General features: G+C 49.4%; 1 protein-coding gene across 2 annotated transcripts in view; it reads left to right on the top strand.

Moving 5' to 3' along the window:
- NOTUM (notum, palmitoleoyl-protein carboxylesterase) overlaps window positions 1-24,027 on the top strand; it is a 179,306-nt gene that overhangs the window by 28,470 nt on the left and 126,809 nt on the right. Inside the window, exon 1 of one of the 2 annotated variants that reach the window (XM_069655310.1) lies at window positions 9,862-11,004. The exons of the other annotated variant lie outside the window; for it this stretch is intronic. The gene's annotated coding sequence lies outside the window, so the exon portion shown is untranslated. Of the gene's footprint in view, window positions 1-9,861; window positions 11,005-24,027 lie in introns of those variants that run through there. 2 annotated transcript variants of the gene reach the window in all.

Below are 24,027 nucleotides of genomic sequence, written 5' to 3'. Positions count from 1 at the left end.
TTAGTAACATTTCATACAGATATGTCAAACCAGTCAAGTTATTGGCAAAAGAATGTTCCCAAAGTCGGTGAATCTTAGGTTTCACCTTCTCTATAGGGCAGCTGGATATAAAAGTATATGTTGTGCCCCATAGACTGCCTGACGATGACCAAGCTCAACATTAACCGGGAAGGAGGATTCCATTTAAGAAATGTGGAGATTACCAATCTTTACCTCATTGTCTGTCTTCATCATCTCATTCCTTAAGTGATGAGGATAAAAAAGGCCTATTCTCACTTTGGTAGCTGAAGCCAAGTTCTCCAGAGTCCCACAAATTGTGCACACACATGACCTTTGTCTGTACACTCAGTGGTGAGTCAGTCCTAGCTGGCAGAACACTTTGTAATGAGCAACACCCACCCTGTCTACTGAAATAAACGTTGGGGTACATCCATGTGGCAGTGATGCAAATGTCTCGATAATGACACCCTCATGAATTCCTCAAAAGAGGCCTGTGAATCCTGGATTCAGAGACTGGGAACCTGGATCAAAACCTGAAGTCTTGCATACTGACAAACTACTCATTTCAAGTTGAATCCATCATCTAAGTGGCCATGGATGGTATTCACTCTTGATAGCTGACACAAATGCTTCATACAAATAGGTTGACTTGAAAACCTCTGCTGTATGCTCAAGTTAAACGGGAAGACCCCTATGCATGTCCAAAAGCTGCAAAGGCAATTCAGAAAAAAAGGCTGAAGATGTTCAGATAATCTGCAGTATCTCCATGAACAAAGTGGCTTTCTCTCCATAGCCTGTGTATTTCCTGCACCATCTGTCTCCCCTTGTTTCACATCCTTCTTACTGTACCAATAGCATTCTATTCTTCTAATTGTATTCGTTTTTTTTGTGTTTTTATAAATCTCTTTATTGAAATTACAACATGTTGAACCATTCCCCAACTGCCCCTCCCCCCTATGCCTCCCGGAGCCGACTCCAACGCTATCCTTGGCCCATTCTTGTCATGGACCCGTCGTCATGGTTCATTGGAGATCCAAAGGTTTTAGGCTTTGGGGGCCCCACACGACCCAATAATCGTCCTTGAGGAAAGCCAATGTTTCTCCCCAGTCCTTTGCAAAGTTGTGCACCTCGTTATTTATGGCATACGTGGCCCATTCAAGGGCTATTATTTCGCATATTTTCCGCAGCCAGTCCTGCATCATGGGCACCTCAGAGCTTTTCCAGCTCTGTGCTATTATTGTCATAGCCGCAAGCGTTAAGACTACCCTCGCCTTTTCCTGAGATTCCCCCCTGAAATACCCCCTCCAATTCCCAACAGTCTGTTCCGGCGGCACATTACCCCCTGGCCCATAAGCCTGATCCTGGGCCCTCTGCACCTCCCTCTAGAATGGCTCCATTTTTATTTTCTTTTTTTTTCTTTTTTGGGCTTTTCCACCATATATGTTCTGCCGTGCCCTCCATCCCACAGTCCCTCCAGTAGGACCCTGAAGTTCCCAGATAAATCTCATGAAGACGGGCTGGTGTATAGTGCCAGCTGATTAAGATCTTGTACCATGTTTTTTGCTGCTGAGAGGCTCTTGCTAATTTGGGGATCTTCCTACATTGTCTCTCCCATTCCTCCCTACTTATTTCCCTCCCCAAAACGTACTCCCCTCTCTGCATATACAGCCATTGTTGCCTGGCGTTGGCGTCATCCAATATCCTATATAAGTTGGATATTGGCCCCTTGGACCCGTCGTTGGATAGGAGGAACTTTTCAAACTGTGTTGTGTCCCTAATCGCTGCCACCTTGATTCCAGGGTTCAGTGCCTTATTTGCGCATATCTGAGCCTTTCCCCTTCCTGCACCACAAATTCCCTTTTACAGTCCTCGAACAAGAGTATTCCCTCCCCTCTAAACATATCGCCCAGTTTACTATACCCTCCGTCCTGCCACTGTTTAAATGCCCCTTTTTCTAGCCCAGGTGTGAAGTCCCCATTGAATATGGGCGTGAAAGGGGATGGAAAGGTTGTTATCCCCTTGGTCCCCACCAGTCTGTCCCAGTTATCCGCCACCAGTTTGGTGATTGTGCACTCGTATAAGTGCTTTGGCCTGTGTTGTTTCGGCAACCACAGGACCTCAGCCAGCCCAGGATGCGCCACTGCTCTGTCCATTGTAACCCATTGTTTATCTTGCATGCTCTCCCCTTCCTGAAGCCATTCTCTGATCACTATTAACCGCGCGGCCTCGTAGTACTGTTGGAAGTCCGGTAGCGCCAGCCCTCCCTCCCTCCCATCTGGGTGCCATCAATAGGTGTCTACTGATCCTCGCTCTCTTCCCCCCCATAAGAACTCGTTAGTTAGTACCTTTAGCTCCCTGAAGAAGCTTGTTGGTGCCACCTGAGGGATCGCCTGGAAGAGATATAAAAATCATGGGAGTGTGACATTTTGACTGGAGCTAGTCGTCCCAGCCACGGAGATTCCTCCAGCCGTGGAAGTCCCTCTTGATATCTTTCATTAACGGGGGATAGTTGGCTGCATACCAACCCGCTGGGGTTTCTATAATTCTCACTCCCAGGCTCCATACAAATGGAGTGGCTGCCCTCAATTTGTCTCGGTCCTCTGCTTTTAGGGTTAGGTTTAGGATTTCAGATTTACCGATGTTAATTTTCAGGCCTGAGACCATCCCGAACTTTGCTATTAAGACTCTGCTTGCTTCAATTGAGTCTATCGGTGTTGTCAGGGCCAACAACATGTCATCGGCATACGCTGCCACCTTTTGGTTACCCTGCATCCCGTCTGCTTCCCTTACGGCCTGCAAGAGTGGCTTCAGGTAAATTGCTAGAGCATAGGGGAAAGTGGGCATGCTTATTTCGTGCCTCTGCTCAGCCTAAAGGGTCTTGACATTGGCCCGTTCACTGACACTCTTGTTGACGGTGTTTGGTAATTGGCCTGAACCATTGTCAGAAACTCCCCTCCCAGGCCCATTTCCTGCATAACCTGGAACAAAAAGGACCACTCCACGCGGTCAAACGCCTTTTCTGTGTCAAGAGCCAGGAGAATAGGGTGGAGTGTCCGTCCTTTGTGGCTTTTCCACGAGGTGGGCCACCCTCCTAATGTTGTCCGCTGTCTGTCTGCCCCTTATGAAGCCCGCCTGATCCGGGTGGATCAGGCTCAGGAGGAGGACCTCTAACCTATTTGCCATGATATTTGCATAAATCGTAGCATCAATGTTTATTAATGCTATAGGCCTGTAAGATGTTCTCTCCTCTGTGTCTTTATTATGTTTAAGGAGGAGGCTAAGTCTAGCCTCCTCCATGGGAGGGGGGTATTCTGTCTGTGGACCTGAAAGTATTATAGAGAAATGTGAGGTGCGGTATTAGTGCTGTTGCGAACGTTTTATAAAAGGCTGCCGTGTAACCATCTGGGCCCGGGGCCTTATTTGATGGCAATTTACCAATTACCCTCCTCACTTCTTCCTCTGTGATCTCCCGGTTGAGGGTTTCCCTTGCCTCCCTCCCGATTTTTAGTTTATTTATTTATTTTTTTATCTGCACCTTTTCCAGAAAATCCTCCTGTAGGTGGGCCGGAGGGTTCTGTGATACATACAGGGATTCATAAAACTCTGCCAGTGTTTCCTGGATGTCCCCCGACCCCGTGACCCACTCCCTAGTTCCCGTTTTCAGGGCTGTGATCTTGTCTTTCGACCTCGCCCCGCTCATTAGTCGTGCTAGCAGTGCATCTGCCTTATTTGCCTTGGCGTAATATTTTTGGCGAACAGAGAGCAGTGCCCCTTCTGCTTTTTTTGTTCGGAGGACTTCTAGTTACCTTAGAGCCCTTCTAGATTCCCTCATGGAGGTCCTGGATGGGGTTGTGCCTGCCCTCTGTCTCGGCCGCCTCTGCTGCCACCTCCAGCTCTGTTTCTAGTTCCCTCAGGTGCTTTTCCCTCTGTGCCCTTGCTGCTATCAAATCTCCCCTGAGCGTGGCCTTGAAGGTGTCCCATCTTATGTCCTCCCTCGTGTCCCCTCTCTTGTTATCCGCGAAGAAGCCCTTTATCTTCCCTTCCATTTCCTCTCTGATGACCGGGTCTCTAAGTAAGATCTTCAGATATTTCCATCCCCACACTCCTCTTTCCTTTCGTCCTAGATCCATTTGGATGGATACAATCTTGTGATACGCTATTCCAAAGGGGCCCGTCTTCACTTCCCAAATCCGACCCATCAGACCCCCAGAGACCCACACATAGTCGATCCTTGATTGTGACCCATGGAAAAGTTTAACCCTCTTGAGCCCCCTTCAACTCCCGCCATACATTCCGTAGCCCAGCCCTCCCGACCCTGTCCCTTAATTCTGCTGACATCACTGCGCTCCCACCCCTTGCCGGGTCCCCCCGTTCTATCCTGCTCACGATCCCAGGCTATATAAGGTCCCCCATCAGGATTTTTTGACCCCATGCTTTTTCTTCCAAAGTCTCCACAATGCGCCTCAGAATTTGCTCCTGGCCAGAGTTTGGGGCGTACACTGCTGCCATGGTATAGGGGAGACCCTGGTGCATTCCCCTGCCTGTAGTATATCTACCCTCCTTGTCTCGTATGGTTTTGATGACTCTAAAATCCACTGTGTTTTTAATGGCTAGGGCCACTCCCCCCAATTTGCTCCTCCCAGAAGCATGCAGAATTTGGTCAAACCCCTGCAACTTTAGCCTCCCTTGGTCCTTATGTAGGAGGTGTTTCCTGTAACCCCAAGACATCCGGGCCCTCTTTTCTCGTGAATTGCTCTAGTTTTTTCCTCTTGAGGGGAGTATTGAGCCCTCTAACGTTATGTGTTACCCACTTGAATATTCTTCATGCAGTTGCTCCGTGCCTCTTTTCCCCTGTCTCTCCCCTTTGCTCTCCCCTCGAGTCGCCCCTGCTCCCTCCCCACCCCAAGTCGCTCCCCTACCTGTCTGGGTTCTCGACCCCCTCTGCTCCCTTCCTCTCCCCCCACCGGTCCTCATCGCCCTTTCTGACCCCAAGATGTTAAGACCACCCCCCCCACCGCAGCTTCACTGTCAACTTTAGAGGTCCACCACCCCTAGCATGCTTGTTTCAGTTGGGGCTCCCCCTGTGCCTCCGTTCCTGTAGTGGGTCCTTTTTCACTCTCCTTCGGCGGCGGGCTGTTTCCTCTCGGGCCCCTTCTCCTTTTGTTCCCCTCTGTTGTCCATTCCCACGGTCTTGGCCATGGTCTGCTGCTGGTAATCTACCCTCCGTTTCCCGGGGAACCTTCCTCTAAATCGATCTGCAGCAGATTGCCCCCCTTCTTGTACTGACGTTATGCGTTTCTGGTTACCTTCCCAGTCGAACACTAGGCCGAATGGGAATGTCCATTTGTAGCGTATTCTGCGTTCATTGAGTATTTTCAGCACCAGGCCAATATGTCTTCTCTTTATCAGCTTGCTGTTGGCCAGATCTTGAAACAACGCTATTTGTTGGCCTTTGTACATAATTGGTTCCCTCTTCCTTGCCGCCTGGAGGACTGCTTCCTTCTGAGCGTATCTGGAAAACGTGGCCAGCACATCCCTTGGCTTCAAAGTGGGCCCCTTGATCAACTTGCCAACTCTGTGGATGCGGTCTAGCTCAGTTCTTTCCGGGGTCGTCTCCCCCAGTATTTTAGAGAAGATCCTCCTGGACTTCCTGCTTCAACTCCTTGTCCGGGACCATTTCTGGCAGCAGTTTCACTCTTATGTTGATCCTCCTGGACCTGTTTTCAGTATCCTCCATCTGGATTTCCAGGTTTTGGGACGCCACGTTGAGGCGTTCTATGGCTTTGCAGTTAGCAGTAGTTTCCTTGTCCGTTTCCTGGAGTCCCCTTTCCAGGAGACCTGTTCTTTAGCCCAGTTGTCTTATCTCCTGCTTGATCTCTCCTAAAGCTTAGTTCAGGTCTGAGTGCATGAGTTGGAATTGATCCTGAAACGTCTTGGCAAGGTTGGTTTGGAGTGCTTGTAGTTCCCCCAGAAAGTCCTGTCTCGGGACCAGGGTCAATTCCTGCGAGTCTTCTGGGGACCCTCTCTCCCTTGCCCCTTCCTGGCTGCCCTTGGTGCCTTCTCCTGCTTCCTGCGTCGGCCAGAAGGAGAGGAGGGTGCCCTGCATGTGGCTCGGAGGCTGAATTGCCTTACCAGCTCCCTCCTGTGCGTGGTGGGCTTTTGCTAATTTCTTTATTGGTTTGTTAATTTCGTTTTCTGGGAGCCCCTTTGCAAGCTTTTGTTGGAGTATCTTGACAGGGGACCTGCGTGATCGCCAAGGGCCTGCGGTTTCTCGGTGCTGCCTCGCTTCCCACCTTTATCCGGGGTGTCGGCCCTTCTTCACGGGTCTTTATTCCTTACGCTGTGATGTGCCCCCTTCGGGTATAGTATCTGCTCCAGGTGTGGCGGTCCAATATTCCGGGGTTGCCTCTCTTGTACCCCTGTGACAGTTGTCCCTTTGGGGGGGCCGCCAATTGCCTTGGTTGCCAAGTGCAGAGGGGTACTGCTGGGGAGCCCCAGGGTTCGGTGCCTCTCCCTCAGCTCCCCAAGCGGCCCCAAAGGGTCCCCCACTCCACCAGGGGCCGGGCGGGCATGGGCACCAACAGCTGCTGTGGGGAAGGGGAAGCCCCAGGTCCTCTCTCCCACCTGCCACTTCAGCCACCGTCCCGTGAGGTCCCCGGCTCACCGTCTGTTTTTCGCTCCTGCCTGAGCCTCCAGACTGCGCCCGGCTTCTCCTCTCGTCCCGGCTGGAGGCCGTGTCTCTTCTGCTTTCTTCCGTGCCTTTCTCCCTCCGACGGTTTCCCTCAGGGCCAGACTCTGGTCCCGATGGATCAAAGGGACTGCAGCGCCCCTCTGTCTCAGCAGGCACTTGGGTCCATGTACAGGCTGTGGCCTGCGGCCCCGCCACTCACTTCGCCTCCCTGTGGGGCCCTCCTTCTCTCCTCCTTACGGTGAGTGGTCTGCTTGCTCACCCTCACCCGGGGCTCCGCCCGGTGCCTCAACCTCGGGCTGCCAATCTATGTCCTCTTGGCCCACGCCACGCCAGGCGAGTCACTCCTTCTCTGCTCGGCTCCCACTTCCAACGTTCGGTGTTGGGTCCCGCTCTTTTGCCTCACTTTGAGACGGTGTGGGATTCCAGGCCGAGCTGCGTGCACTACGGGGGGGGCGATGCTCTCCGTCTCGCCCACTGCACCCTTGGGAGCAGTCTAGATGCCTCTCACGGGGGCTGGCGGGGTGGTGGAATGCCTTAATCCCGTCGGGAGATCAGGCTTTCGGCACGTCTACTCCATGCTGGCCGCCATCTTGGAATTCGTATTCGTTTTTTTTTAACCTGATTATTTTCTCCTTGTTGTACAACGCTCTGTTGCTTCCCAGCTAGCTTGGTGCTTTGTCAAATATAATTCATTTAGTCCTATAACTATTCTAGGATACTCTGATAATTATATCCTACTACTCACGAAACTTGGAGATGCTTTGGGTTTAAAGGCAAGCCCTGGGGCGTGAAGTCAGTGTGGGCAGTGTGGGATTGTAAATGGTGCTCATGAAAGGAAGATCGGGGGGGGGGGGGGGTGTAGTTTCTCGGGTTGTGCATCCTCAAGTGTGTGCTGTCAAAATGGCTACTTTAGCAGATGCGAGGCATTCTAGAAGAGGGTGGGAGGGACTTTCTGAAGGCCATGCCAAGACACTGACAAGTTCCGTGTCTTGGCATGAGCGACTCACCATGCTATTATTCACCAAACTACTGAGGAGTCCAGAGACTACGGAATCTATCTGGCAAATACTTCTCCCCTGAATTACTGCCCATTGACCCTTTAGAGTGGTCATTGCAATTTTTATATCGGACATTTCTAAAGAAAAAAAATGTGCATCAGAAATGTATGGTAGCCGTGGGAATGCAACTTGATGTGGAAATACCAACACACAACGATGCCATGCACAGACTAATCCAGTAGAAAGCCTTCTGGATTATTGAATATATCCTTAGCTACCACTGCAGTTTAAGCCCTTTTCTGGAAAGCTACAATCTCGATTTCTAGGCCACAAGACGAATGTTGCGCATGTCTAGACTTAACTTCCGGATACCCACCCTCTTTCATCAGAGCTTGAATAACTAGAAACCATTGCCCCCTAAGCCAAAAAGGGACACCCGGGAGAACAACTACTCTGTAAATTCTCCTTTGGACTCTAGAAATGGAATTGATTGGGGACTGGGAAATAAGAGCGAGTAAGAGCGTAGCATTAAAGGAAGGCTAGGGCACCCACTCTTTGCGCCTGAGAACAATATGCGGTGCAGGATCCACCTTTAATGGCTCTGAATCTAGGCTGTCTTGGGGCATTTTTCTCTGACCCTTGTCCTGCATGAATGTAAACCCTTTCATCTGCCTTTACTCAAAAAGGGGGGGGGGGGGTCCAGGTACCAAATGCCAGCGAAGCTAAACAAGAATCCCCTGCCCCCTACACTCCTGGGGCAAATTACTGAAAGGGGCTAAGAGTGAATGCCCGTCTCTGGGTCGGACTCTGCGCACTACTAAAGGACTTTGGCGAGGAAGAGCGGAGGGAAATAGATGGCCTGCGGGGTTATGCTCCTTTGTCCGTATTCTCTACCATTTAGATTCTGCTGTCTAGGGACTGGCCATTGAACATGGTCGGCCATCACCTTGTAGGCCAGCAGCTTCAAAGGCCTCGAGGCTAGCCTTTTGAATAAGGGCTGCCTTTCTTCAAGCCAAGGGGGGCCTCACTAGAGGCCAAATAATTCACAACATTCTTTCGCATAATTAAAAAGCCCGTTTGGCTTTTCTGCAGCACCTCCTGCCTACAATTATCGGTGGAAGTCACTAGTCCGCCACATAAACATTGTTCTTGTATGGTTGCAGAAAAGCTAGCTCACTGTGTTGCGTACCTGCTGCTGAGGCCTGTATTCACAGCATGTATATAATGACATGTTCAATCCTACTAAGGAACGCAACAGTTTTTCTTTCTGTGTAATAATGTATATTCACACCAGTGGTGCAAGGTAAAAAGCGCTATATTCAACTGTTTACAGCTATGTTTATTTGTGTTATAGGGTGTGCACACTGCCTCTGTTCAATGTTACGGAGCAAAGTTTTTGAGAGAGCACATCACGCCGTTTTATGGTGACGTAGCCATGTCGGCAGTGGGTTTAGCCGTCTTCTGTTGTGGCAGTGCTTGTGAGCATAGAGGTGTTCTCCGCGGTGTGTGTATGGGGTTAATATAAACGTGCTTTGTTTTGTTAGCCGTTCTTGAGCCCCATGCGGCGGGGCTGCAAGTGGTCTCCCAGTAAGTCCATGTTGCAGGGTTCCTCCCTCTCCCGATGCAAGATCCTCGCGCAGCGAGGTTTCGGGATGCCCAGCCGATGTGTGTGCCGAGGGGGCAATGTTCAAGGCGCTTTAGGAAGTAGCAGCCTACAGAGAGATGGGGACATTTGCTTAAAGAGTCTTGGACTGAGACCCAGTGAGTTTCTGGCAGTATGCTGCCACAAATGGGTGGGGTACAGAGTACCCTCTTATGTCAGCCCAAACACTGATGTGCTTTCTTCAAAGAGGCGTTTTAATTGCAGGTAATGGGCAATGTTAATGGCAAAATGAGGAAAGCAGATTATTGTGTAATTATAGACTAGGGGGGTGAGAAAATCGCCCTTCCCACAAAAGGGCTCTGCCTCCCCTGATGAGACCCCCAGCCCAGGGCCCCCATGAATGAGGGTCTTGTGGAACGCCAGGCGCCCCCTCCCTTCTCCCTGACATCAGCATGCCTTGCCCTGCCCTCCTCATGTTACTGCTGGGGGAGATGGCTCATCCGGGCAGTACTAAGCCTCGACCACATCAAACGAGATCTAAGGCGGGGGCACCCCCACCTCCCTCACCCACGCCCTGGGCCGGCCTCCACTGCAGCTAACTGGAGAAGGGACCCAGCCCCAGAGAGCCCAGAGAGGGAGAGGCTGCTTGACAATTAAGAGGTCGGGAAATCCTCCGAGGGCTGAGAGAGGGACCCCCTGGCAGGGAGAGGCCCAGAGAGCCCTTCGGAGACTGGGACGGGGATATCCCTTTTAGACCGATACGGAGTTTGCCTGCAGCCAAGGGTAGACTACTGGGTACAGGGAATCCCCCCCCCTCCCCCCTTGGCACAGAGAGCATCTGCCCCAGTGGCTGGAAACTGTCAAGAACGTCAGGAAGAGCGCCTACAAACGATACCCATTGAAACGGCGCCCACCGGGTCAAACCATCTCCGGAAGAGTTTCCCAAAGGGAATAGTGCGAGAAAGTGGGAGACTTCGAAGAGAACCTCCAAAGGCGGCGTAAGCGGCGCCTCCTGAGACGTGGACACTAGCAGCCCGATGAGCGCTGGATAAACTTGAGGCACGCGTGCGACAATCCCACCGTACCCCTAAACCCGTAGGCAGAAGCTTCTAAGAGACGGGATCGGTGGCACCACGACGCGGGTATCCCAGATCGTACAGTCTGCTGAATCCAAGGTGAGGGGCTTCCCATGCGTGGCGAGGCATCCCGCAGCAGCTCCGCCAGTTCCACGCACCCATCGGAGGAGGCACGCTAAGCGCTGCTAGATCCGGACAACACTACTGTGCAGCTGTGTAGATGCGGACCATGGGCTGACGGGGCCGCCCTGGAGGAGTATACAGGACGTGCAGATTAAAGACCACGAATTAAAGGCTGCGGCTGTACGAGTAGAGCATACTTAAAGCGCGGGTCTATTTAAATACGGGATTTCCACGGATCGACAAACCACTCCGCAGTCCCACAGAGTGAAACCCAGCACTGGCTGAATGGATGCGGAATCATGATGCACCTCCCGGGTTTGGACATGTCCTTGTCCTGGATTAAGCAATGTCCACACCCCAGGCTAGGAGCTCTCACGATACTTGGCTAGCACCTGTGCAAATACAGGAGTGGCGCGCATCTGGGACCTTGAGTGGTGCACCTAGGATCCAGCTGTGCGGACGCAGCGCGTGGACCGAGGCGTGGACCGAGGCGAGACCTCCCCGTCAGAAAAGGTGACTTCTCCACTTGTGCCCCCCCCCCCTCCAGCAGCGCGCCCCCGTTACTGACACCACCAAACGCATCCCAACCCAGTGTCTGCCCCGTGCACGAAGCAGACTCTAATCAAACCCAATGTCTGCGCCGTCACACACATGCACGCACCCATCACACCCGTTCGGCGTGCTTGCCAGCTTTTCATACTTACCCATTCTCGTCTCAATCCAAACCCTGTCTCTTCTCTCTTGCACCCACCACCAGTCTCCAATACCAACTCGGAATCGACTCCTCCGTCAGCCTAGCCTGCAACCTCGGCTTTGGTACTCGCCAGCCTCTAATTCAAGCCAAGCCTCCACATGCATCCCACCCGAACTCCGCTGCACCTGCCCACGAGCCTGAAAAGCAACAGTTCTGTTCCGTTCCACCCCGCCCCCCCCAAACTGATCGATCCATCCATCCATCCATCCATCCATCCATCCATCCATCCATCCATCCATCCATCCATCCATCCATCCATCCATCCATCCATCCATCCATCCATCCATCCATCCATCCATCCATCCATCCATCCATCCATCCATCCATCCATCCATCCATCCATCCATCCATCCATCCATCCATCCATCCATCCATCCATCCATCCATCCATCCATCCATCCATCCATCCATCCATCCATCCATCCGCTTTCGTCCCGGCTACCTGCTGGTCTGTGCCCCGTCTCCCCTCAACTGACCAGTCTCTTCACCACCCACCTATTCCATTCCATCAAATTATTCCCCTGTGTAACCTGACGCACAACCATCTTATTATCTATGTATCTTTTCTTGTATTACGTGTGCACCGCTGGTGTGGTGTCGCCGCACTGGGGGCGTGGATAGGTAGGTTGACAGTAATGGGTGTGGGTGCAGAGCCTGAGGAAGCCCCGGCAGAACCAGTTATGCTGAATTAATTCAATTGCTTGGTTGATGGTTGAGCCCAAAGAGCTAATGGGGGGGGGGGGGGGATCTTACACCTGCACTGCTATTCCCTACCTGTCCAAAACTTGTACCTTTGCTATATCCAGTTTCTGCCCATTGTGCTCTGCCAGTATCCGGGAGAGCAACGGACTCTTGCGCGCATAAGTCAGCCTTACTTGCCATCTGCCAAGGCAGGGAAGGCGCTGAAGCTGGTGGAAGAAGCACTCCCATGTTCTTGGAAGGCATTTGGCTTCATTTGACATAGACTGCAACCGTGACTATCTTATAACAAGCTTTGGCACGGTCAACAGTTTCGGCTTCTGTGCAGGCATGCAAATGGCACTGTGCAAGTGCCACCTAATAGCCCACACTCAAACAGGATACAACAGTTAAATTAAGCTTGCGTAACACATTTCAACACAATCGCTGGCATGGTTAGTGAATATATCGGGTAACTGATTGTAGGCTAGCCACCACTAGACTTGTTTCTCACCACATGTATTACTACTTGATCAGCACTGCCCAGCTTAATTTCCCATGGCAAGATCACTGATCTGTATTGAGCCCCGATACGGCACTAGGAGCCACATATATCTTCATAAATTCACTAAATAACCTGCAGCCCAGCATACATTTTTAAAAAGGTTTAGAAAGCATTGCCACTGATAACATCACGCTGCATGACGCTCAAGTCTACGACCTTAATTGGCCTTGCGTGGCCTCACACTGATCACAGATCCACCTGTCACACACATGGAGGAGGTACATGGATTAGTTTCCCAAAAGCATCAAGGAGGTAGCTTTACCTCACGTCCTCTAACCCCATCATTGGCAAGGCTTGCACTTACCGTGGCGTTTGTATTATCCTCACAGATGCAGCCAAACCAAGAGCAGCCAAGAGGCTCTCCCAAGCGCCATGTATTATGAAAACACACGTTATCAAAGTTCTCCACCATCATTCAACCAAAAGTTGATGGTCTCGACTCGCAACTAAAACTGCTATCTGAATCTTTGTTCATAGCTGACTGTGAGGTAAGGCAGCTTTGTCTCCTACCATGCGTAGTTAGTCTCTCTCTCTCTCTCTCTCTCTCTCTCTCTCTCTCGTTCTTTCTCTCTCTCTCTCTCTCTCCCTCTCTCTCTCCATTCAAAGTAGTACAGGCTGACATTTCACATGGGGCAGGAAAGGCTCTCACTTTACCCATAACAAAATGACAATTATGGGGTTTGTCCCAGGGACAGGATCAAGTGTTCAATGTAGACCGGGCAGCACCAGAATGCCATAAAAAGTGGCATTGGTCATGCTCACAACTACCCACTTTGAACTAGTGACATTGTGATGTTCTGCTTGAGAATAGTGCTGCATTGGGATTGTTTGAATGAAAAGCTTCCGTTTCCCTCAGGGTGTGCTCAGTTTATTCGCCTTCACAGCCCCCATCAAAGTTGGCTCACCCATATCTTGAGGGAGTAGACAGAAGCTCATATGGCACTTCCAGTCAGATTGTGCCTTTTGTCTTGTGGTTCTTTGGTCACTGAGACATATTGTTACCCACTAGGGACTTGGCTGAGAACTTTGGGTTTTGTTCAAGTGCAACTTCAGAAAATGGGACCAGCAGCCCATGGCTTGCCCAAGCATCTGTGTATCCACCTCTTCTGCACCCAGCACCCTTCGCCATCCCCTGCGGTCGTGTCTAAAGATGTTGCATTGTTTTGTTTTCTATGGGAATATTTGTATCCCTTGGTCTGGTGCAGACTACACCTGTCTGCCCATGCCCCACCATCTGCCCCCATCCGAGTGGTACCACTGTCCAGTTTTGTACCATTGCAGCACTGCTTACTCAAGCCTTAGGTTTTCCACTGTTTCTGCTATGTTGCTGTCCACCAGCTCTTTGTTAGGCTTCGTCTGTGCAATCAGGGACGTCATTTCACCAAAATGCCAGGGGTAGCGTCAGTGACATCGCATGACCCTTGAACCCTGATGACATCACAGGAAGTTATGTCATTTGACCCCACCCCGAAGTGATATTGCGGTAAGCGATGGAACACGACCTTCCACCCATTGACAAAACTGTAAGTGGCATCACATAGCATTGTAAATATGGTTACGATATCACTATAATGTGATATACTTTTCATACAAGAATGGATCGCCATATGAATCGTTAAGATCAGTGTGTATAGGCCCATATTACCAAATTACTGTGAATGCAAGCAGACGTCCATGACCAAATGATAATGAGGTGTTATTATATAGCACTTACGCTTAAGCGCTTTATATAGAAAAAATATACACCCAATTTCACCCAACCTGTGTTGGTACTCATTTATCGACCTGAGAAGGATGAAAGGCTGAGTTGAGGGGTTTAAGAACAGACTAAATCAGTGACTCACCCCCAGAAGTGTGCCTGAAATAAACCTTTAATGAGTCTAGCAATTATTATATAGAATTCGAGAAAGACACATTATTTGGTATTCCTATTCTTTCTTATTTAGGTTCATTGCTGAAAGTGTTAGACTTGGGGCACTCCTGTTCTTATTTTTCTTCTTTTTTTAAGGGGCCTGAACAAGAAAGCCAGCTACTCCAGAAGTAAAGAGCCACATGGTGCCGGCCACAGCCCAGGAGCTTGCATTACCAAACCCCCCCCCCCCCCAAAAAAAAATTACGTCCCTGTGTGCAATATGTTCGGATGGCTGCTGGCAGACCCAGTTTGGGAGGTTAGGCATTTGAAGTGAAGTGCTTCTTCCTCTGAAACCCCATGCCACGCCACAATAACGGCAAAGCAGGCCATGAATTCACCAGGAAACCAATCTAAACATCTCTTCATGCAACATTATTAGTGCAATGCCCCTCACTTTCTCGTTGACTTCAGTGCCTCCACTAATTATTTGTGGAAACGTAGTTCCTAGGGGTCAGCAAGATTACACACCCCAAAAACGAATGTGCACCCTATGAGGTTGGAGCACACCAACATGTGTTTATCCCTCCAAAATTGGGACTCGTATTGGCATGGGCTGGGGGCTGATTACACCCCCCCTTATGTTTATTATCTCTAAGGGAGGGTCCGTTACCCTGTGAACAGCCTCTCCCAGAAACCCAATCTTGCCGGATTCAGTGACCAATCGATTTGTAAATCGCCTCGGCCACCCTGCCCAGTGAATGCACATGTCCCCTGTTTAATCACTGCTCTTCAATGGTAGCAGTTGGCCAAACAGCCTTTATCCTGTGGGCCCATAACCCTTAGACAAATGACCATATGCATATACAGAAAACTAAAGTCTTACCCATTGTGAGTGAGATTTGCACATTTGGTGGTTAGGTTGTATCGGAATCTTAACCCAGTGCGGACACTTAGAACACGACTTACAGTTGTGGCTCTGCATGTCTAGAAGCTGCACAGGCACAAGGGAGCCCTCCTGCAACGGGTGGAGATACCTCCTGCAGTTGAGGCACCGGAGCGCTCTGCACGCAGTAAAGCTCGACTCTACTCATCTGATGTGGGGTGGGACATTTTTGCTTCCATTACCTGATGGATTTTTTAATTGTTTAGGTTGATTTAGTTTCGGTCAAATGTCCTTTATCCATCCAGTGAGTGATTGTTTTGTGTGTGTGTGTGTGTGTGTGTGTGTGTGTGTGTGTGTGTGTTTTTAGTATGGTTTCATGCGTTTCTTTTTTTCATCTTTGTCAAGATGTCCCTTCCTGCAGCATCAGTAGTGCTTTAGGATGTTTGCATCACTTTTTTAGATGCCAACTGTGTGTGTGTGCGCGCCCAACATGGAGGTCCTACGAGTTCGTTCCCTGACCAGGACTATTCTCTGCACCATGTACTGTGCCTTTTTAGTGATCTTTGCATCCCTCGATCAGACCTACCACCAGCACTTTCTAAGGTTACCAAATGTGTGTGTGCCAGTAGTGATTGCATGGCATCCCTTTCTTCAGTACTGGTCTGAACATGCCCAATGTGTGACTGGCCTTGATGAGTCCAGGCGTCCCTTGCTTGGACTTTATCTCGGCATCCATTAGGTCTGGTCTCTTCACCTCTGGAGAATTCCTTCTCTCTGGCCATCGTAGCATTACCCATCCCGCTTTGGTTGTATCTGTCCTGCCCTAACTGACGATGGCCGCTACTTGTATTCACTATGGAGGATACCCCTCATGGTCTACTTGATTTATGCATTGGTGAGAAGCTGGAGGTTGACTGTTGTCTAGTGCTGAAGAAAAACTACAACACCCGAAGTCAACTTCCAAAATGCCATTAAACAGGCAAAACCAATTTCCTGTGCTAACCGCACAGGGTCCACTCCCTACAATGTTCAACGAAATCGGCACCACACAGGTGTCTCTAAACTGAGTCCAATCCCATCAAGCTGTTTGCTTTTTGTGATTGTCTCAGCAGTAATTTCTTTTAAAAAAACATAATGGTTGACCTAGGCAATCTTAGAAGTCCAACTATCTAGGTGTTTGCTCCCTTCGGGAATGGTGAACTCAATAGTGCAGTCCCTAGCCCTGGATTCATTACTTTTTAGGGTTTCGATTTAATCACATGATTCTCTTCTTAAACAAGCGATTACCACTTCATCACTCTGGTCTGAGAATTTTGATACCATATCTTCCATCCCTCCCTAAACGCAGAGAACATTAGAGCACATTACAGATTGTTCACAAGTCAGACAAAGCTTTTGGCAGTGACACTGTATTGTATAATCATCCAAAATGCTTGTAACCTAAAACTTGCTCTAAGTCTCTGGCGCCCAGTTACCTCAGGGTTCGGCGCGCGGTACAAATAAAGAAACTAAACTGTTTCTTCAACATCCTCATCTGGCCTTCCACCTTTTCCGCAGTCTCCTTTTTTGTGAGGGGAAGAAACTGGTGATGGGAGCCACAGTATAGTTGCAGCACTCTAGAGACATCAGTACATGTAAGAGAATAGCTCCATCTTCTAACAAACTGTGACAAACTGGCCTGTCGCCTCTTCCAAAGGCAATATCGTCTCTCCATTTGTTCCAATAAGGGGGTCCACATCTAGGCTCGCGATTCTGGAGCATCCAACAACATGGCTGACCTCTTTAAAATCTGCAAGGAACTAGCCAATCTGTCTGCAGTCCCTACCTCCCCTCTTCCCTCCCACGCCCTCTTTACTGCTTTGGCCACCCACTTCACCGCAAAACCCATGGACATACTGAGCAACCCCTTCCCCATGCCCCGGCCACCCCTGGCCTCCCATCCTCCTTCTCTCCTATCACATCGTACAAGGTCACTAGGGTTGTCCGCTCTATGAAGGTCTCCTCCAAATATGTCTCCCCCTTGTCTTCCAGAACTATTAAGGACAACATCAGCTCCCTTGCCCCTGTACTCGCTGATTCCTGCATCACTCTCTTGCTACCGGGTATTTCCCCTCTTCCATCCAAGCACTCTCTTGTGCGCCCCTTCCTGAAAAAGCCTTCTGCCGACCCCTCGCGTCTGGATAACTACCACTCCATCTCTATCACTCCCTTCCTTGGGGAAACTCCTGGAGAAGCTGGTCTTCCTCCAACTGACCCAACACACAGAGCTTGGTTGCTTGCACGACCATCAATCTGGATTCCGAGCATCCAGAGGCATGGAAATTGCTCTCCTGAACACCTGTGAAGAACTGTTTGCATCTATTGACTCTTAACGGTTCTATGTGAAATGACCTTTTTTTTTAAAGGTCTCAAGATAAAAAGACTGATTTACTTTCTCTTGAGACCTTTAAAATGCGGTTTTCACCTGTATTTATTTTTAATATTACGGGGCTTTCACACCCCCACAACTCCCCTACCCCCACCCTCTCCTGCAGGATTTTAGCCTCTGCTGCCCCCTCCCACCTCCAACCTCAGGATTTCAGCCTCTGCCCCCTCCCCCTACACCAAAATACATACATCCTGCGCACACACACACCCATTCTCCGCTCCCTCTGCTTCCTGCACCTGCAGAGCCTGTTAGCCCCTGCGCGCACTCGTACGTGACAGTTCGATTTACAAAGACTACTCCCTGCGGTCACGGAGCGGTCTTTCTAAATCGACCTTTCAGTGAAAAGATCTTTTTATAAAGATCTTTTCAATGGGAATTAATTCTCCCGCTGTTCTCATTGTACTTGAGCTCTCATCTTCATTTGATACGGTCAACCACTCCATCCTCATAAAACAGCTCCATGATACACTTGGTGTATCAGAGTGGCCACTGGACTGGCTGACCACCTTCCTCACTGACCGTCCCTCCCAGGTTATCATGGGCTCTTCTCCTCTCCAACTTCTTGCTCCACTTGTGGCTTTCCCCAGGGCACCAACCTTTCATCCTGGCTCTTTAACGTCTATCTCGCTCCACTTGTTCACCTTATTTCCACTTACTCCCCTCACTTCCAGTGTCATGCAAATGACACCCAACTCTCCTTCAAACTTCCCTCTGATCCTCTCCCTACTTCCTCAACCATTCCCGACTGCATATCTGCTATCCATTCCTGGTTTATCTCTAATGATCCCTGCCTCTATGCCAGCAAGACTGAGAGCCTTCCTATTGGGACTCATGCTCCCTCTTTCCACCCTTCACTCTGGGCACCCTCTATGGGCTCTCCCCTTTCGCTTTCACCTGAAGCCAGAAACCTTGGAGTCATCTTTGACTCCTCTCTTTCCTTTCTCACATCCTGGACCTTGCCAAGAAGGCCCACTTTCCACTCCACCTCCTCAGAGGTATTCTTCCTTTCCTCACTTTTCCCCAGAAGCTCAATGTCTCTAGAGCTCTGGTACTCTCTAGGCTGGACTATTGCAACAGCCTCTTTCCTAATCTACCCTCTTCCTCTCTCCACCCCTCCAGTTTATCCAGAATAGGGCTGCAATACTTATCATTGGCCTGAAACCTAGAGACCGTATCTCTCCAGCTTTAAAATCTCTCCACTGGCTCCCGGTTGCTGCAAGGATTAAATTCAAATCCCTCGGCATCACACGTAACGCTGTCTGGAGCCGGGGACCACGCTACCTACACCTTTCTCTTACCAAATACTCTCCCTCCAGATCTTTACGCTCCTCCGGTTCCAACTCTCTGCGTGTCAAGAACTTTGATAAGCAGCGAGCTGGTGGCCGACCGCTTTCCTCGGCTGGCTCCCTCCTCTGGATCAGCCTCCCCTTCCTCTCCGCCTTGAGCCAGATCTCCTCACGTTCCGGATGCTCTTCAGACTTTCCTCTTCACCACCTCATTCCCGCTCTGCTTCCCATGCTAAACCCCACAGTTGCTGAAATTTGTGTCCTTCTGGCCCCTTTGTGTCCTTCTGGCCCCTTTGTGTCCTTCTGGGTCCTGGCCTTCCGTCCAATCGCCTTTGGGCACCCACTGGCCTGTGTTGTCTCACTGGCCTGCACTTATTTTATTGGCAGGTGATCACTCCTTACCGAGTAATCTCTGCTAGGCATTTCTAACTGTTGCTTGCCCGGACTCCATGGCACTTCCCTCTGTGGAATTTTCTAGCTCTTACCCCCTTCCCTTCTCCCTTCTCTCTCTTTGCACTTGCACGTTTCGAATGCTCATAAGGCCTAGTACGACCGCCTCGTTCTTTCATCAGTTATACTCTATTAGCCTTTTGTTCCCATGCCCCCCGACCCCCCGTTTGCCCTGTGGGCACTTATACATCAAGAAAGTGTGTTTCAAAGTGCTTTACAAATGTTAAATAAATAACCCGTTCCATGCAGGCTTTAGACCAATCAGGGGAACTGACTCTGTTATTGTGCTGGGAGGAGTGTCAGCCACCCAAACATGCAATCCTGTGCAAAGTGTTGCCAAAGGCATTTTGCACACTTCACATATACCCCATAAATGAGTTTTGAACAAATAACAGTGCACGGAAATAATAAAGATTTATTACATTTATTTATTTGTACCAACCCACCCGTAGGCCCACAGGCATCGGGCGCAACATTCAGACACAAGACATTTAGACTTGCATGGAGATGGGACGCATGGCATATCCATGATATAAGGCTGCCTGACTAACTTATTGACCCATTACTGATTTTACCTAAAGAGGTGGGTTTTTCGTTTTTTCTTAAATGAAGTATGTTTAGACTCTAATCTTACGTGTAATGGTAAATTGTTCCATTTGGTTGCAGCCACTCTAGGAAAAGCTATGCCTAGACCATTTGTTCTCTTGTATGGTGTAACTTTAATGTGGCCAAGGGCCTCTAATCTCAAGGCCCACCCTGGAACGTAGCGATGGATCCTTGCTTTGAGATATACTGGTGCTTTTCATGAAGACATCTATGGACCAGTGTCATGGATTTGAACTGTATTCTGTCTTCCATGGTCAGCCAATGCAGGTCTCTTCTGTCTATGCTACTATGGTCTTTCTTAGATTTGTTTCACTATCCTGACTGCATTGTTCTGGATTAGCTGGTGTTTTGCAATGCACGGTTTATTCGCTCCTAGCCTAAGTGCTTTCCCATAGTCCAACCGTGACAATATGGTCGCTCTAGTGATAGTCGCAGAGTTTCCTTTGCTCATGTAGGACTTAATTGCTCTGAGGAGCTGGAGGTAGTATTAACAGTTTTTACTATAACCTGTGCTTCTGCACTCATTGAGGCTTCAAGTATCATCCCTACTGTCTTCACCTTACCCACTACCTGGACGGGGGAGTCTTTGATATAGAAGGACTCCTAATGGGAGGATAGTTTGGCCCGAGCTTGGTGGGACCCAAAAACCATCAGCACTTTTTTTTATTGTCATTGTCGGTGTCTTCACTATGGTACTGTCCTTCATGTAGTCACTACTCAACTCCACCACTAGCTGGTTATCGTCGGCGTAGTTGGTAAAGTAGGCACTGATGTTATCTAGAACTACACAGAGGAACCTAAGATATAGATTAAAGAGGAGCAGTGACAAGCTTGCTGCTTGCGGTACGCCACAGAAAATGGTGGTTTCATAGGAGAATGTATCTCCCAGTGCACCTTGGACTTCTAGCTGTTAAGGACGCCAACCAACTAATTGCCTCCTTGGGGCAATTCGCCACCTTCTTTAATGCCCGTTGGAGCAGTTCATGGTCGAAGATCGAAAGCTGTACTTAAGTCAAGGCAAATGAGAAGCCCTGTGTTTCCCTTGTCTATTATACTGAACATGTGTGTTTGTAAATCTAGCATAGCTGTTTCTGTGCTATGCGCTGCACGGAAGCCAAACTGTTTATAGTGTAAAATCTCATTTGCTTCAACATAGGACTGCAATTGGGCCATGGCTACCTTATCCATCACCTTAAGGAGGAAGTTAGTTAGTTATTTGTCTTAGATTTCCTGGTTCTCTTTAGTCCAATTCTGGTTTCTTCCCCAGGTGAGTGATGGTTACAGTTTTAATGCTAGTTGGCACTAATTTGTCACGAAAGGAAGCATTGAATTGACTATCTTCACAAGCAGAGGGGCAGAGATATCTATTATCCAAGATTATTTGGGGAGGGAGCACATTCTCGGCGCACAAGGTGAGTTTCATTGAGGACAGCGTTTCCAACATGTCACAACTAGGGTCCAATGCGTCTAGTTCTTCTGGTTCATCACTAAAAACGAATTCCCCTTCCTCCTCACCTGTGTCTTCAGAGGAAGAATAATGAAGATGCCTTTTCTTCTTACGTTCCTTTCGCCCTTTTTTTTGGTAGGGGTAAGGCCTCCCCCGGATAGAAGCCACTCTGCTGCCTTAAATAGTAAGGGAGACGAAGGACCCCCTTCCTGGGAGCGCCAGAGAGGATAAAGCCAAGGCTAAAAAATCTCTCGAGAGTGTTCCAAGATGTCTTTTCCAATGAGGTATCTTGACAGATGTATTCCGGGTTGATATGACAAGTTATTCATTGGAAACGGTGGCAGAAGAGCTTAGCAGGTCCACTGGTTCAAAGAAGTCAGGAGGAAAAATGGGTCCGGCGCCTTAGCGAAGGGCAAGCAGGATTGGGAGCAGCAATGTGGAAAAGGTAAACAGCCGAGCTGAGAGATGTTCGGGATAGTCTCCAGCTGTAAAACGGAACACCTGAAGGTAAAAGAAAGGAATGAAGAGAGGCGAAGGAGGGGGGGTTTATGAAAAGGAAATAACAGGTGAGAGAGAGCCAAAAGAAATGCTGGTCGGAGGGAGAAAGAGGGAAAGGGAGGAGTCGGGTGCCTAGTCCACGGAAAGGCAGAATGGACTCGTAAGAAAGGACAAAGGCAGAGTTGACAAAAACGGAAGAGTTCCGAAAGAGAGCAAAGCCTCAGAGCTCTCAAGAGGAAAGCAGTACTCAGCGTATAGACCCGGAGCCGAAGAGCAAGTGGGTTGCAACGCACCGAGCCAAACGAATGACAAAAAGAAATCGGATCAGTGGAAACAAAAGATGGACTAGACAGAAATCCGAAGAGAGCCAAAGCGGTTACACAAAAGACGGACTAGACAGACCCTGAGAAGAGCCCAAATAGAAAACACTGAAAATGGACATTAACCCAAAGAAAGATATAGAACAGCAGTTAGTAGCGCAGTATTCGCCAAGATCCCCACAAGTGACCCGCTGGCAGATGTGACAGTATGGCCCCTTCTTAGTGAGGGCCCCCCCCCCGGCTTGTGGGGATGTCTCTTGTGAAATCCCCAAACAAGTCTGGGTGCATGGAGGTGTGAGACTGGTTCCCAAGAGTCTTCAGTATGAGAATAACCCTTCCAATGAACCAGATATTCTAGTCGTTCCCTTCTATACCTGGAGTCCATGATGCATGAAACTTCGTATTCTTCGGTCGTGTCATCTGTTGACACTCGGTTCTTGGGTTTTGGGCGGTCAAAGGGATCAGCTTCATAGAGTTTGAGCAGGGATGAATAAAACGCAGGGTGGATGTGTTTCATGTGTTTAGGTAGCTGAAGGCGGTAGGCCACAGGGTTGATGCGTTCTTGTACTGGGAAGGGACCCAAGAATCTGGGAGACAGTTCCGAAGGCTGTAACCACCGAGGTAGGTATTTAGTGGAGAGCCAAACTTTGGTGCCCTTATTCCACAACAGAGAGGTTGTCGATGAGGGTTAGCCTGTGAGCCACACCTGAGTAGACTGTCCTCCAATCCTGCCTTGGCTGTCTTGTGTGATTCGGCGAGGTTAGAGAGAATGGTGTCTACCAAAAGTATCTGGGAGGCTTGGTTGTTCTGAGTCATCAGAAAATGTGGATGGTAACCGTAAGTACAGTAGAAAGGACTGAGTCTTGTGGCACTGTGTCTAGAATTGTTGTAGGAGAATTCGGCCAGGCGAAGTAAGGCAACCCAGTTATCTTGTTGCTGCTTAATGTAACAGTGAAGATACTGTTCCAATGATGCATTCAACCGTTCGGTTTGCCCATTAGTTTGGGGATGAAAACCCGAAGACATAGCCCTTTCGGTGCCCACTTTGTCACAAAAGGATTTCCAGAGAATGTGTATTGACTACCTCTGTCCGAGATTATCTTCTCAGGTATACCATGTAGACGGAATATGTCCTTGGTAAAGACGTTAGCCGTCAACAGCAGAGGGAATACCAGGTAGAGTAGAGAAGTGCGCCAATTTGGTGAAGGCATCTACGGTTACCATAATACATGAGCATCCCCCTGAATGAGGCAGTTCCACAATGAAATCAGTGCTGATGACGCTCCCTGGTCTTGCTGGTGGAGGATCCTGTTGGAGCAAACCGACAGGCCTTTGATTGTCATTTTTTTGTCTGGTTATAGACCGGACAAGCCTTAACATATCGGTTAACATCTGCCTGCAATCCAGATCACCAGAACTGTCTTTTGAGCAGTTCCGTAGTGTTATAAACCACTTGATGACCGGCCAACGGATCGTCATGACACCATTTGAGGGCGCGTCTGCGTGAGGCAGCGTCGGGAAGATAAAAACCGTGGTTAAGAAACCACAACCCATCTTGTTTGTGAACAATGTCTCCGGACTTGACTTTGGGGTTAGTGGGCATGAGAGAGGTGGTGTCCTTGATTTTCTGAAGAAAAGTAGATAGTTGACTTAGGAATTTGTTTCGAGGGAAAATCCGCTCTGGTGGATGTTCCGACGACACTCGGGGTATGGGAATCCGGGAGAGGGCATCTGCCAGGATGTTCTTTGAGCCAGGAATATACGTAATA

The sequence above is a fragment of the Ambystoma mexicanum genome, chromosome 3q (genome assembly GCF_040938575.1).
Source record: "Ambystoma mexicanum isolate Mex_15411 chromosome 3q, UKY_AmexF1_1, whole genome shotgun sequence".
Lineage (NCBI taxonomy): Eukaryota > Metazoa > Chordata > Amphibia > Caudata > Ambystomatidae > Ambystoma > Ambystoma mexicanum.
This window is presented reverse-complemented; position numbering and strand designations above follow the sequence as displayed.